The following is a 14,620-nucleotide window of genomic DNA, read 5'->3' as shown; positions in this document are numbered from 1 at the left end:
TCACTCTTGTTGCCCAGGCTGGAGAGCAATGGCACAAGCTTGGCTCCGTCTCCCCTGCTCAAGTGATTCTCCTGCCTCAGCCTCCAGAGTAGCTGGGATTACAGGCATGCGCCAACACACCCAGCTAATTTTGTGTTTTTAGTAGAGACGGGGTTTCTCCCTGTTGGTCAGGCTGGTCTCAAACTCCCAATCTCAGGCAGTCTGCCCTCCTCAGCCTCCCAAAGTGCTGGGATTACAGGTGTGAGCCATATAATGCCCGGCCTAAATGGTCTCTTTTAAGAGACATAATAACCACTAAGAACTTCTGAATACAGAAAATTATTCTTATTATTGAGTACTGTGCTGGGCAGATAACTTGTTTCCCTATTCCATACCTACTTCTCCATTCAAAATGGACTAGCTGTGAGGAAATTTTTACTAGTATAGCCCATTGCCATTTCTTCAATCCTTTATCTTGGTCCATTGGAAATAACACGACTCTATCCCTTAAATCTCTGCTTTTGAGTTTGCTGGCTAAAAGAAAAGCCACTTTCTAACCAGACACGAAAAGAGCCCTAATGGCTAGATGTAGAACCCAAGAAAAGAGCTTCTAAAAAAAAAAAAAAAAACTGAAAATATTCTGAGGGCAGAATCATTCAGTCCTTATCCTTTACACAACAGTCATAGTTCCAAGTCTGGTGGTTTATATTCCGGGCTATGGGCCTTTAATAGCTCGACTGGCCTTTGATATACCACAACTGTCTATTCTTATAATCTTACAAGAAAAAAAAGTAGTCATGTTGCAAGGTGAGACAAATTATGTAAATTAAATGTCCTGTCTAAGAATTCAACTTAAATATGATAAATCTGAGTAGACCGGAATCTTTAAATATCTTAAGTTGGTTTTCTTTCTATATTAGAAGTTATTTTAAGAAACATGGACAAAAATAAATTGTATAAAGTTAATGTTTTTTCCCCTAATGATTTACAACTGTTATTTCCAATAACATTTTTTAGACATTTATTTTCTTACATGTGCTCTAATATCAGTTCATCTGTAGCATAGAAAGTTATTATTGCATTTAACAAAACTATTTAGAAATTCTTATTTATTTTTGTTCTCGCAATCTGTTCTTATAGAAATTCTAGTCATGTCTCCTAAACTATAAGATCATCACAAATACAATAAATCTATTGGTCAATTTCTACATTTTAAACTTATTGTCAGTAAAATAAGCAGCAGAAATTTATATAAGCATGTCTAGTAGTGAACAGGTGTTCAATAAATGCCTACTAAGTTTACAGAAGGATTTGAAATTCTAACACATTTAAGTGTTTCAGTGGACGGCAGTGCAACATGACCAATAGTATTAAAGAAAGAAAAAAAAAGCTAGTGCAATCAGACTACACTACAGAACTTTACTCGTAAGAGACGCAGTGTGTTTTGTACCTATACATTATTATTTTAAAAGGAATACTAACAAAATATAACAGATCCAAAGTTGTGTATCCAGAATATTAATGGTCTAGAAATTAATACTATGACAACAGTGGAAAAACCTGAGAATGTACAGCATAGAGAAAAGACATAAAAACGATCTTTAGTCAGTAGATCTAGGGCCAAAGTTATACACATAAGATCTTCAAATGATGTTGTTTCCTTCCACATCATTTCATTTTTAACACTAAAGAGAAAAAATATACAGATTTCTGTCTGGGACTACAATGTGTGAAGTTTCCATGTTCTCCCCATGTCTGTGTGGGTTTTCTCCTACATCCCAAAGATGTGTATGTTATATTAGTTAGCACATCTAAATTGCCTCAGTATGGGTGAGTGTGGGGATATGAGGAAACCCTATGATGCAATGGCAAGCTATCCAGGGTTGGTTCCCAGCTTGCATCCCTAAGCTTCTGGGATAGACACCAGCCACGTGCAACCCCAAAGTAGAATAAGTGGGTTGGAAAATAAATGAATGTAAATTATTGCAAAATAAAAACCTGTCAAATTAAAATCATCATACAAATGCACAACAACAAATGATGCAGTATGCAAGTGCTCAGCAATGCTGCATATTTGTTATTGCTTGCTTTTGAACAATATGATGGTAGAAGGTGCTCCTTACAGTTTTTGCTTTGCAAACATTTATTCCTTAATTTAACCTACCACCACTATGATGATCATCACTCATTGATGGTCATCAAAAATTGGGTATTTTGTTTCGATTAATTTTCTTAAATGTATGTATAACTCACATTTATTTCACAATGTCTAATCGCAGAAATGTGTTGGATCTTTATTTAGAAGTTTGATGATGTTCTTTGTGACCAGAAATACGCTGTAGCAACTTAAGTCTTGGTGTAGAAACTTAAGCCTATGGTGAAACTAGTTTTATTCTATGCCATTTAGCTTAATTCTACAGTTTCCAAGAATCTGTTGAGAACTTACTGTACTATGTTGAAACCTACCCTCTTATGATAATTTTGTTATTATTAACCCAAGTGTAATTTATAACATAAAGGAAAATATTTGTTTACTATGATTCTAATTCTAATATTCTAGGGTCAAAATAAAATCAATAAAGTTCAGTTTGAAATAAAATTGACTTAGAAAAATTCAGTGTACTTTACTATTTTGTCTTGTTAAGGATTTGGAAGACAGATTGCCAATTCTAAGTTCTGACTACAGGGCACCAAATACTAGAAGCATAAAGAAACAAAGAGCTGAACTAAGGATATAAAAACTAAAAATAATGATAATTTAAAATTTCAGGTGTTCTGAATTTTAATTCAAATATTATTTCCCTAAACATTTTATTTATTTGAGATGGAGTCTCCCTCTGTCACCCAGGCTGGAGTACACCTCCACCTCCTGTGTTCATGCAATCCTCCTGCCTCAGTCTCCCCAGTAGCTGAGATTACAGGCACCCACCACCACACCTGGCTAATTTTTGTATTTTTAGTAGAGACTGGGTTTCACCATGTTGGCCAGGTTACTCTTGAACTCCTGACCTCAAGTGATCCACATGCATCAGCCTCCCAAAGTGCTAGAATTACCACATGAACCACCATATCTGGCCTCCCTAAACATTTTAAACTGAGTTCTGAAATTTGACAGGTGATAGAGTACTTGAATTTTTTTTTTCTTTGGGAGATGGAGTCTCACCTGTTGCCCAGGCTGGAGTGCCGTGGCGTGATCTTGGCTCACTGCAACCTCCACCTCCTGGGTACCAGCAATTCTCTGCCTCAGACGCCCTAGTAGCTGGGATTACAGGTGTCCACCACCATGCCCAGCTAATTTTTCTATTTTTAGTACAGACTGGGTTTCATCATGTTGGCCAGTCTGGTCTTGAGCTCCTGACTTCATGATCCACCCACCTTAGCCTCCCAAAGTCCTGGGATTATAGGCATGAGCCATCCCGCTTGGTCAAGGATGGCATTCTTAGTGGTAATACTGTTAAATATATTGAAACTTCACTTTGATGAGCTACAAATAGTTTTACTTTAAGAAACTGAGATTTTATAAGATATTTTGAAGTAAATTGTTTTAACAGAAAAATAAGCATTAAGTTAGTTTACTGGATATAACAGGAAAAATAAAGCTTATAATGTAGGCAGAAAATCAGGTGTAATAACTGACAATATGTATTTTAATTCTGCATTCAATTTATTTCTGCTTTTACATGGAGATTAAGTTTAAAAACTCAAGATTCAGACTAACAGGTAGTAGATTAGGGCAAAAGTACATAGAATAAGTCAGGGGATATTACCTATTGCATTGATGTTTATAACTTGAGATCCCATGACAGCAGAGTTGATTCTATCTGTACAATTATATTCTATTTAAATCAGGCCCCATGCTGTTATATTCTACCTTGTTTTCCTAAGAAAACCAAATAACTTCATAAATAAAAAATTCCCTGTTATTCCTCTTTGAATCATCCATCTAGAAGCTAAGAAGTTGTTCAGGTTAAGGAAACAAGCCCAACTCCTTTCTATAATTTTAGCACTAAAATTCAAATTTTATGGCTGCAATTTTATTAACAGCAAAAAACACAGCCATTGCTTAAACATAAAGGCTAATATTTAACTCAATAATTTTGCTAAACATATATATGACAAATATGTAAGAATGAGGACAAGGAATACCTGGCATTTTGATTAAATGTTTAATTCTCAAAAATAGAAATTATCTGAACAATGAAAAACAGCTGAAACATACTGTGAACTTTCTCTATGTTTCTTAATCATAGAACAATACACAAGAGCCTAGATTTTATATATTTACTAAATTAATGGCACTTCAACATATGAATAGATTTATAAGCCATTCCCTTTACTATCAAATGTTGATAGTAGTAGCTTGCACCTTTATGAATTTTTTGGATTATAACACTCTTCACCACTAATCCAACTAACAAAAGAGTAACTTATTTTTTCTCTTTTGGCAAATTCCGTTCTCCCAGAAACATTCCCTTTTTTTTTTTTTAAAAGATGGGGTTTCACCACATTGGTCAGGTTGGTCTTGAACTCTTGACCTCAGGTAATCTGCCCACCTCAGCATCCCAAAGTGCTGGGATTACAGGCATAAGCCACCATGCCCAGCAACATTCCCATTTTTAAACTATTAAAGATAACTGGAATTTCCTCATCAGTGGCACAGGTAGACAGCAATTTATGCAAGAGTAAATTTCTATCACAATAATTAAAAGTAGGAAAATCTTTGGCTATGTGTAGTGCATAATATAATTACATCATTATGGTTTTATTGAAAGCACAACAGATTTTGTATCATCTGCCATATCATTGATTATTTACTGCTGTATGGATTGAAACATTGTCATTTTTTTTTTTTTTGCAGTATTTTCAGTCAGTCCTACATTTGTATTATATATAATTTAACAACTGACAGTATTTTCTAGACTGGTATGATTACATGTCATTGCTTTTATTGCTAACTTGATATGACTTCTAAAAACTTATCTAGATAACCAGTCATATGTGAGAAATAGTTTTTTAAATTTCTTTTTATTAGTCTTGCTCTTGATAGCAGCCAATTTAATAAGTCTTTGGAATTAGGAAGTAATTTATCTCTATCGTTTTTGTTTATGGGACTAACATTGACAGCACTGGTAAATTTTCTGCTTCATCTTTCCTTTCCCCATTTATAAAGTGAATGTTTTAAGATTTTTATTGTTGTAGATTATTAAAAAGAGAGATGTAATATTCTTAACTGCTGACAAAGCACCTAAATATGTTTTTTAAGCACCAAATGATACATTTAAATTTACATAACAGATATAAACATGTAATTACATTTACAGGTAAAAATATGCTTACATTTATTTACAAACAGAAATATATAATTTAAGTGTCTGTATCAAAAAATGCAATACGAAAAATCAAAATAGTTCAAAAAAGAAAAAGGAGAAAAAAAGATATATAATTATTTCTCAATTTTTTGTTAGGCAACAAAAGTTTAAGATCTCTAAATTGAAAAATAAACTTGAAAAATATTCCATCTCTATATTTAATTTTTAAAAGTGAACCCAAAACTGCCATTGTTTAATTGACAGCATTGTATACAAAAACATCACTATTCTACAACTTCTAGAACATCCACATTCCACAAATGAACAGCTTAAAAAAAAAAATCCCATTTTAAAGAAATAATGGCATTAAACAAACATTTTTAAAAAAAGGAGAGAAGGAGAAGACACCATCGCACAGGATCACTGACTATTGCAGTCACTATGTACCTATTTTTCTAAGTATTGTTTAATTGAAAACATCACTATTTTAGAATCTGAGGGGAATTTACCTAGAACAGACAATAGAAAGCATTCCAACTATGAAGTATGACAAATGGCCTATGTTTAAAAGATGCTGGAAAGTATCCAAGACTGCTAGCTTAGAAATTTATAAAGGAGATGAAATGATGTTAAGAATGTGATGTTATCTGTGCTTATATATCTGTTAGAAACTAAATGATACCTATTTCTTTTTGAAAAGTGAACTGCCCTCCAGTCTGAGAGTATTACGAATTAAAAAGACTTCTTTTCTTAAGAGTTAAGTTGAAGAAGGGCTGTGCTGGCTTCCAAGGGACTAATTAAGGAATCCAAGCCTGGACTATATAGGATTCTTTAGGGATTTGCAAATGTTTTCCATTCTAATTTTCCAGAGACAAAAATGTAACCAGGAGAAAATTAGAAAAAGAAAGTGATCCGTGGCATTTTGGCAACTTCTTTGCAAACTGGCTTCTTATTAACAGTTTTCAATATTTAACTGATCTCCTACCTAAAAATTCTCACCTTAACTGAGTTCAACGGCTGATCATCTATGATCATAAGGCCATCCCCCAACACATACACATTATTTGAGTCACTTGGTGAGATAATATAATGGAAGCATCTGAAGAACTAGTTTAATTTAAATAGAGCCATGTACTCAACATCATTAAGAACAGAAAGTCTTGCACGTGAGCTTTTCTTTAGAGATGCAGAATTAGCTCAAGGAATGGATGGAAATGACGTTTTTTTGGTAACTGATTATAGGATCTCAAATACTTTTATGGAAATAAGTATCTTGTGCATTTTATATGCCCTTGATTTTGTTTTTCCAGAGGCATAATGTTAATTTCAGTTAACTCGTTAGAATTATTCTTTTAGAATTTCTAAGTGTCTCAAAAGTTAAATGAATTGGGGAAAAAATGTTCCTTTGTATAAGAAAGAGGTATGAATGTATATACATAAAATGAAGGAAAAAGGAGAACAACAAATCGTCATTTTGATATTTGCAATAAATATGTGAGGTTTAGTTTGGGAGGTGATGGGGCACTCCAGGGCAAGAAATGATGTCTTGAATAATTAAGGTGCCTGCTCCTGACCTTCAACCAAACAGACTGCCTTCCTGTCCACCCTAAAGATATCACTGGGGTGTTGCTATCCATTGCATTCACTTCTGCAAACTTCCCTGACAGAAGAAAGGGGGGACTTTCAGCTGGACACTGCTCTCTGGCTCTCTGGAGTGGGTTCTTTACACTGTGCTTCTCTACAGCATGGACCACAGATGAGCTGCTGGCATCCTTCTCAGGGAGAGCCTGCTAAAGTTGCAGGGTCCTGGCCCCTACTCAAAACCTCTGACTTTGAATCCATGTCAGAAATGCTTTAAATTATGTACTTACTTGTTTATCTGTTTTGTTCACTGCTATATCTTCAGCTCCTAGAAAAGTACTAGGAACATGGTAGATGCTCAATAAATACATATTGAATAAATGAAAAATTTAAAAAGGGAAGGAAAAAGGACTGCCTTCATGTTTCTCCAACCTCTTCAAGTTTTAACAGCTAAATGTTAAGCTCTTTACAAAGTCTCAAGTGTAACCTAATGAAATTAAAAACAATTTAAAAAAAAATCATTTCTCAAGTGGAGAGAAAACTCTCAATTTATAAAACTGTTAAGATCAATAAACCTGTATAATGACGGTAGTAAAAAGATAATTACTTATTTGTTAATTCCTTTGAAGAAAAAAGCTCAAAATTGTGATTCTCAGACTTAGAGATGACAGGGCCAGGCTATAAAATACTTCCCTAAATAACTTACCAAAACAATGGCATTATTATTGCTTTATTAATTAACATCAAATCTCAATGTGTAGAGGGTTGGGGAGGTTAGAAAGTTACCATACTAGGATAAGCAGGAAAAAAAAAATCAGAAACAAACCAGAACATTACACCAAACAGTAACTTTTTATAACAATGATAGGGAGACTCAGAGTTAATACTTACAAGGTAAGAACTGCTGACTAAGTAGAGGTCTCTTTTATTATGGTCTTCATTCTATCATTATTAAACCTAGGAAAAAGAGGGAAGACTTTAAAAATGTGATCACATTAGGTAAGTCAGAACATTTCAACTGAGATTGCCACCACTGTATTCTGATCCTTATGCAGCACAGAACAATCACAGATTATAAACACTCAGCAGCATTTCCGTTTCAGCCCAGTGCAGCATTCTTGTTATTTTGTTGTTAAGAGATGGGGTCTTGCTCTATCACCCCCAGGCTGGAGTGCAATGGTGTGATCATAACTCACTGCAGCCCAAATTCTTAGGCTCAAGCTATCCTACTGCCTCAGCCTCCCAAGTAGCTGGAATTACAGGCCTGCATACCATTACATTCTGCTTATCACTGGCTTTTAAAATTTGCTTTTCTATTACTATTGGCCTCTTGAAGTTTAAGCTAAAAATTTAAATGTAGCTAAAACTCTAACTTGGAGCCCAATTAGCTTCTAAAGAATACCATATAATTGCAGTTATTTTAAGATAAATTCAAGATCGTATCCCAAGACTGATTAATCTTTCTCACACACATACAACTGCATAATCTATAATCCATATATTGTATATTACACAATTCCAAGTACACAAAGGCAGGAAAATATGACATATTTTTAGATATGCTAGTAATTTGAGTTGGTTAGAATGTTTAGTTTCTATGGGTCATGATTCTAAGTTGTAGTTCTTACATCAACTAATAGTTAAGCATTTACTACAAGACATAGAATAGAAAGAATCGATAAACCCATCCATGTTCTTAATGGAGCACTGCAAGTATAAACAGTATGTTTTTAAAAATTTCAAAATCATTTGCTTCAAAATCCATAGAAAAATCAAAGGAATACCAAAATGAATGTCTACATCCTATCTCTGGACCCCCAATCCAGCTCTACTAAAATCTAATAATATGCTATGCTTGCTTTGCTTTGTTTTTTATGAAAATTGATTACATATACAGATGATGCTCCTGTGAGCTATCCCGATTCCTTTCCACTTTCCAAAGATGCAATCACAATCCTGAATTTGATATTTATTTCCTACGTTTTTACAGTATTATTACCAATTCAAGAATTTAAACTTTATCATTGCTTTTAAGCTTTAGATAAATGGTATAATATACATATTTCACATGTTATTCTGTATATAACCTTTATGCAACTCATTTTTGTTTGCTGAAGTAGGGTATGCACTCATGATGATAAACACAGCTCTCATTTAATAGCTATACAGTTCATTACATGACAATGTCACAACTTGCCATTCTCTTGTTACTTAACATTTACATTTTTTTCCTAATAAAAATAACCAAGATTATTTTCTACATGTCTGAGTTTATCTAGAGCATCTAGGAATTGTTGGGTTCAAGCCTATTGTATCTTCAACTTTACAAGGATATTGCTAAATATTTTCACAAGCAGCATAGGAAAAGTTCCCCATTTTATGTTTCCTCCAACATTTGGAAACGTATTTTTAAAAAACAGCTACTATCTATATGAAAATTTAAAAATTCATAAGTGATCAATTCCTTTTGTTTTTCATCAAGTATTGGTTTCACATAGGTATACTAAATGTTCCAAAGAAAATAGACTGAAATTTGGCCCAAGGTACTTACATGAAAATAAAGCTCTGATAACACCTATTTTCTTCATATGATTGAGGAAATACCAAGACTTAATCTATTTTTTTAATCAGCTGAATTTAAGATTCAAGAACTTATTAATCTAGAACTATTGTAATAGAAATGATAAGATTCCTAAATAAATATTGAGCTTAAATCCAAGATGACCAAAGAGGGAAAAAAGGATGCAGGAAAAGAAGGCAGTTTATTGGTATGAACAATCCTTCCCCCAAGATTTTGGGAAGTGCTTCTCACACATGTGGTGCTCCTAAGAGAAATCTCTTAGAGCTTGTAAAAAGTGCAAGTTCCAGGTCTGGAAAAATGTTTTTGTTTTTTAAATTCTAGATTATTCTCATACAGGTGGTTCGCAGGCACTAAGCAGTAAGTAATGATTAAAAATGAAGTGTTTTCAACAGAAAGGATTATGTAACTCATGTTTTAGTTAGGGGAGGTAACAGTAATTAATATGTTATCTGTTAAATTACATAAACGTATTTTTAAAAAAACCTCTAGCATTAGTCAACAACAACAAAAGTAACCTCAATTTATGGCTGAATATGCTTGACTTCACGATGCCAGAAAAGATTATGGGCTCTTTATTTTTTCAGATAACTAAGCACATACTATGACAAAGCTTTTAAAAACAATTTACCAGGGAACTAATATTCTCAATTTACTATGATTGGCACAGGAAAATATTTAGAGTGATCAGGAGTGATTTTAATGAAGATTACCAGAAAGCAACTATATTATCTTTTAAATAGAATGCTATTGCAAATGTCAAACTTGCAATTTAGCTTTATACACACACACACACACACACACACACACACACACACACACACACACAGTCATTAGTTTCCCACCAAGAATTTTACAAATAAATTCAGAACGTTTGTAGAAATTCAATAGTTAGACTTCCCTGTATCTCTAACTTACTGAAATTAGATGTAAAAGGAAGAAAAAAAAAATGAGTGTTTAGGTTATACGAATCTGTGCAAATTTAAATTATAAAAATAAAAACATTATTCTATATTATTTGAAATTACAAAGTCCTGTTTCCAAAAGATTTAGAATAATCTGAGCTTTCAGATAAAAGATGTTTCAATGAGAAATGTTATATAAAAAAAATAAATAGTAGTAAGAAAAAACAGACATACATTTTCATCTGTGGCTTACTTTTAGATAACACCAAGTTAACATAGAATGTTGTTTTCTTCTATTATAGTGCAATCAAGAATAATTCAGCCTTGTTAGACTGGGCTTTTATAAAACAAAGATAATATGGTCCAAAAGTGAAGAAACACTACTGTGTGACGATAGCCAACTTTTCTTTCTATCCTCAACATATTATCTAACTTGTGATATCAGCAACTAATCATTAATAATTTTTTCAGTCTACCAGCTTAAAAGTGAAACCATGAAACATACCATATATACCTCCAGAAGCAAGACACTTTTCCATTCTAACAGATGGAATTAACTGAATAAAAATTAAATGAACTAAAGCCATAGAGTAATTAGTAAAATAGAGTCTAAGAACTACAAGCAACTACTTTTCTCTTTATGCTGCAACCTTTCTGCCAAAGCATGTATTCTCTATATTGTGTATATGGTACAGTGACAGTGGGGATCTTCCCACCTGGGTTTGTAAAAACAAATGAGTACAGGCTCCTGTGGCCACCATTATTGCATATTGATGCTATTCTGCACAACAGTTGACAAGCATCATCGATCTCCCAGCCTCTGCTCCCAGCTGTAAGGGTTAAGAACAAGAGCTGTGGTGATAACTTTATTTGCTGCTGCTGCTGCTTCTTAAACAGTAAGCTGAGAAAAGAATATGCAGCTGACACACAGAGGAAAAATGGTTCAGAGATCTACCTACCTACCAGGTCTGCTATCACTACATGATAAAATTACTTTAAAAGAACTTTTTTTTAAAAAAAGTCGTGTGGAAAGAGAAAAAAAAGACAAAATTGTTGTTTTGATTAGAAAGGGAATCTAAATATATGCAAGGAAAAATTAATGATATATACAATAATCTTCAGCTTGTAAGTTTAGATTTAACTGCTTAATTATAAAAATTCTCTGAAGAGTTTTAACCAATGTTGGGGTAAATTTATAAAGAGAGTATCTTCTCTACCTATTCTCCTGGAAAGTAAGAAAGTGTCAAACTCAATCAAGAAACGACACTTTATTTTGCTTACAAAATGCCTCTGGCTCCCAAGTACCCCAAATCTAATCACAGTATGTTTGACTTTAGACATTATTAGCAAAGAAACAAGATTTTAGTTCATAATGTTTTTTCATAAATCCCATTAAAAACACTTCCACATGCAATTTACCTGTTTTAAATATGCAATACAAAGTTAAAAACTTAGTAAGTATATACTATTAATTGATTAGTAACAAATAGAACTATTCTTTGTTCAATTACCTTTAAATGTAATGTGATGCTATTTATAGACTTACAGCTTTAAATCTAAATGCAACTCATCTTTTAGAACCTTAAGCAATTTGTGATTCAGAAAAATATAAAAAGTCAGAAAAATTTGGACATCTATAAACTATTAAAAAGAAAAACCCACATAGGCTAAAACTGGCTGGTAAACTTAAATATTAATACCTAATCAAGAAGGCTAAGTTTGAGACATTTTAAAATAAAAGTATAAAACAGTAGCAATATTTTTAATTTAGATATTTTCTAAAAAATCAAAACTAAATCCCAATCTCCTATTTTTAACCAAAATTGAAAAAGTAATTTTTCTGCTTAGCAGCTCCATGAGGAACAATAATGGTAATAATAATAAAATAATTTTGAAGATCAGAGGATACTTTATATATATTTGTTTAATAAGAAAGTGATAAAAAAGACTAACAGCAAATCCTAAAGAAAGATTTTAAAAAATTCAGACACTTGGAAAAGGAAGTGGATTAATAAAGTACTAACCAGTGGGATTAATCACTCAGCAGCCACATGTGAAACATGCTTCATGTTTCTCTTCCAAGACTCTAACCATGAAAATAGGAAAGTAAAACTAAGTCAAATAATATATGTTAATGAAGTATCAAAACTGTGGTTTGTGGTGCTGTGAATAGAAATTTCACTTCAAAACATATTTAATATAAATTTAGAACCCTCTGAAAAATGCTTATCAGAAAATATAATTCTAATACATTAGGTCTTATTTGAAGAAAGACAACTGAAATAGGTTAAGGATGTCATTTGCTAGTTTAAGAAAAAACACATAAAATACACACATATACAAAATTGCTTCAAATAAATATTTTAAAACTTTTATTTAAAAAGTTAACTGTATCTATTATTTAACAAATACTTAGCAATATATAAAACCTGTATTAAAGAAAATTGTCATAGCTGACAAACTGCCTAAAATATAACATACATATCCCTATAAACTAGCATTTTACATCTCTGATAAATAATAAATAATTTTAAGTTCATTCATATGTAGATATGTTATCTGTATTCTAGTTTATTTAAATATTCTTTCTATCCCTAAAAAAAAAAAAAAACCATTTCATTTAGACAGGAACAATGATGATATAACTGTATTTCAGGGACAGCTAAGAATTTTTCCCAAAAGTGAATGTTATTTAACCCTGATTATGCATTTAGCCAAAAACATAAATACTGAACAAATTAGATACAAATCACTGAAAGAAAGATAAAAATTAACACAATAAATCTCTTCCCCCAAATTCTGACATGATTAACCACGTATCAAGGTTTAGATTTAGATAATCAGGTCTGCAAATTTAAAACAGTCAAAATCTTTACAAAATGTCTTTTAACTGCCCCCTTCAAGGGGTAGTTAAAAAAGAGCCAATCATACATAGCAGTTGACACCACCTCTGTTAATTAGCCTCCTAAAATAACACATACTCCTAATTAGGTTAAAGTTTCTCACCCTGTAAGAATTGACCAAATACAAGTTAACTGTTAATATTTGTATTGATTCTGTTAGACAGCAAATTATTTACTAAGGTACAGTATTAGAAGTTTATAACAACTCACTATATAACTATAGGGAGTACTACATGATGCTAAATATAAGTAAGTTTTGCTATCTTCAAAGATCACAATTCATAAACTCTCTAGGAACTCTGTGGATTTATATCTTATCTACAATATAAAATCAAATGCTGCCTCTCTTTTCCCATTTAACTCATTAAGGCTGTTTCTAAAGATACCTGCAATGAAAGTGATAAATTGAACCTGGATTTTTTTCCCAGACACTAAGGTAACCATATTTTCCACTTTTCATCTTAATGTTCTCTAACCTGAAAAATACTTGTTAAGTCAGTGAGGGAAAAACTGTATTTATTTTCATCCTATTCAAACTAAGCTGCTTTTTCATAAAAATGTCAAACACATGAAGACATTCTATATCTTATATTTATTTCAACCACCTTACAGTATGACACCAATAAAAAAGTAAACGTCATCCTTATATTAAACTGTGATTTCTAAATATCTTTCCATTTTATTTAACATCAACTGTTAATAGATTCATTCTTGGATTATCTACCTAATATACAACAATATAGAAATATCAAATTTCAGTTTTTAGTATTTTGCTGTGTATTTCAACATTGACTCAAACACATCTTAGAATTCATCTTTAAAAATTTTACATTGTTGGAAGTTAAAAGCAGTTCTATGATCATGACCATATACTTCATTCTTAAGTCTAAATAATTTTAACATAAAAACAAACCTTTGACATTTCCTCGAAGTATATGAATATTTTTTAGGAAAAAAAAATTAAAAAAAAATTGTAGTTACTAAACCTTACTTTAGAAAATAGTTTTTAAATCAATGTACACAAATATATGTATACATAAGATTAATACTTTACCATGAAAGAATTAACCAAATAATACTTAGCAATAACTGTTCAATAAGTTCATTTTCACTATAACAGATTACCATTTAGTAAACAAAAGTTGTATTAGTTAAACACTATCTGAAAATTTCAACTAAAACTATAAAAATCACTGTAAAGGTTTAGGGATTCTACAATTTTATTTTTAGAGTCTGCAACTTTTGATATCAATAACTTAAATATTTACTCAGCGTATCTGAGTAAGATACTAGTAATTTCTGCTTAAGAAAGTGGGTTTTTCGGTTTCAACCACATTGCCACTTTTGATTAGGATAGTACTTGGA

General features: G+C 32.1%; 1 protein-coding gene across 1 annotated transcript in view; it reads right to left on the bottom strand.

The window, feature by feature from the left end:
• LOC103791486 (uncharacterized) overlaps nucleotides 1-14,620 on the bottom strand; it is an 86,912-nt gene that overhangs the window by 65,457 nt on the left and 6,835 nt on the right. The window contains exon 3 of the mRNA XM_078345198.1: nucleotides 7,761-7,826. The gene's annotated coding sequence lies outside the window, so the exon portion shown is untranslated. The remainder of the gene's footprint in view (nucleotides 1-7,760; nucleotides 7,827-14,620) is intronic.

Source organism: Callithrix jacchus, chromosome 1 (assembly GCF_049354715.1).
Source record: "Callithrix jacchus isolate 240 chromosome 1, calJac240_pri, whole genome shotgun sequence".
Classification (NCBI taxonomy): Eukaryota; Metazoa; Chordata; class Mammalia; order Primates; family Cebidae; genus Callithrix; species Callithrix jacchus.
Note: the sequence above shows the minus strand (reverse complement) of the source record. Positions and strands in the feature narration are given on the sequence as shown.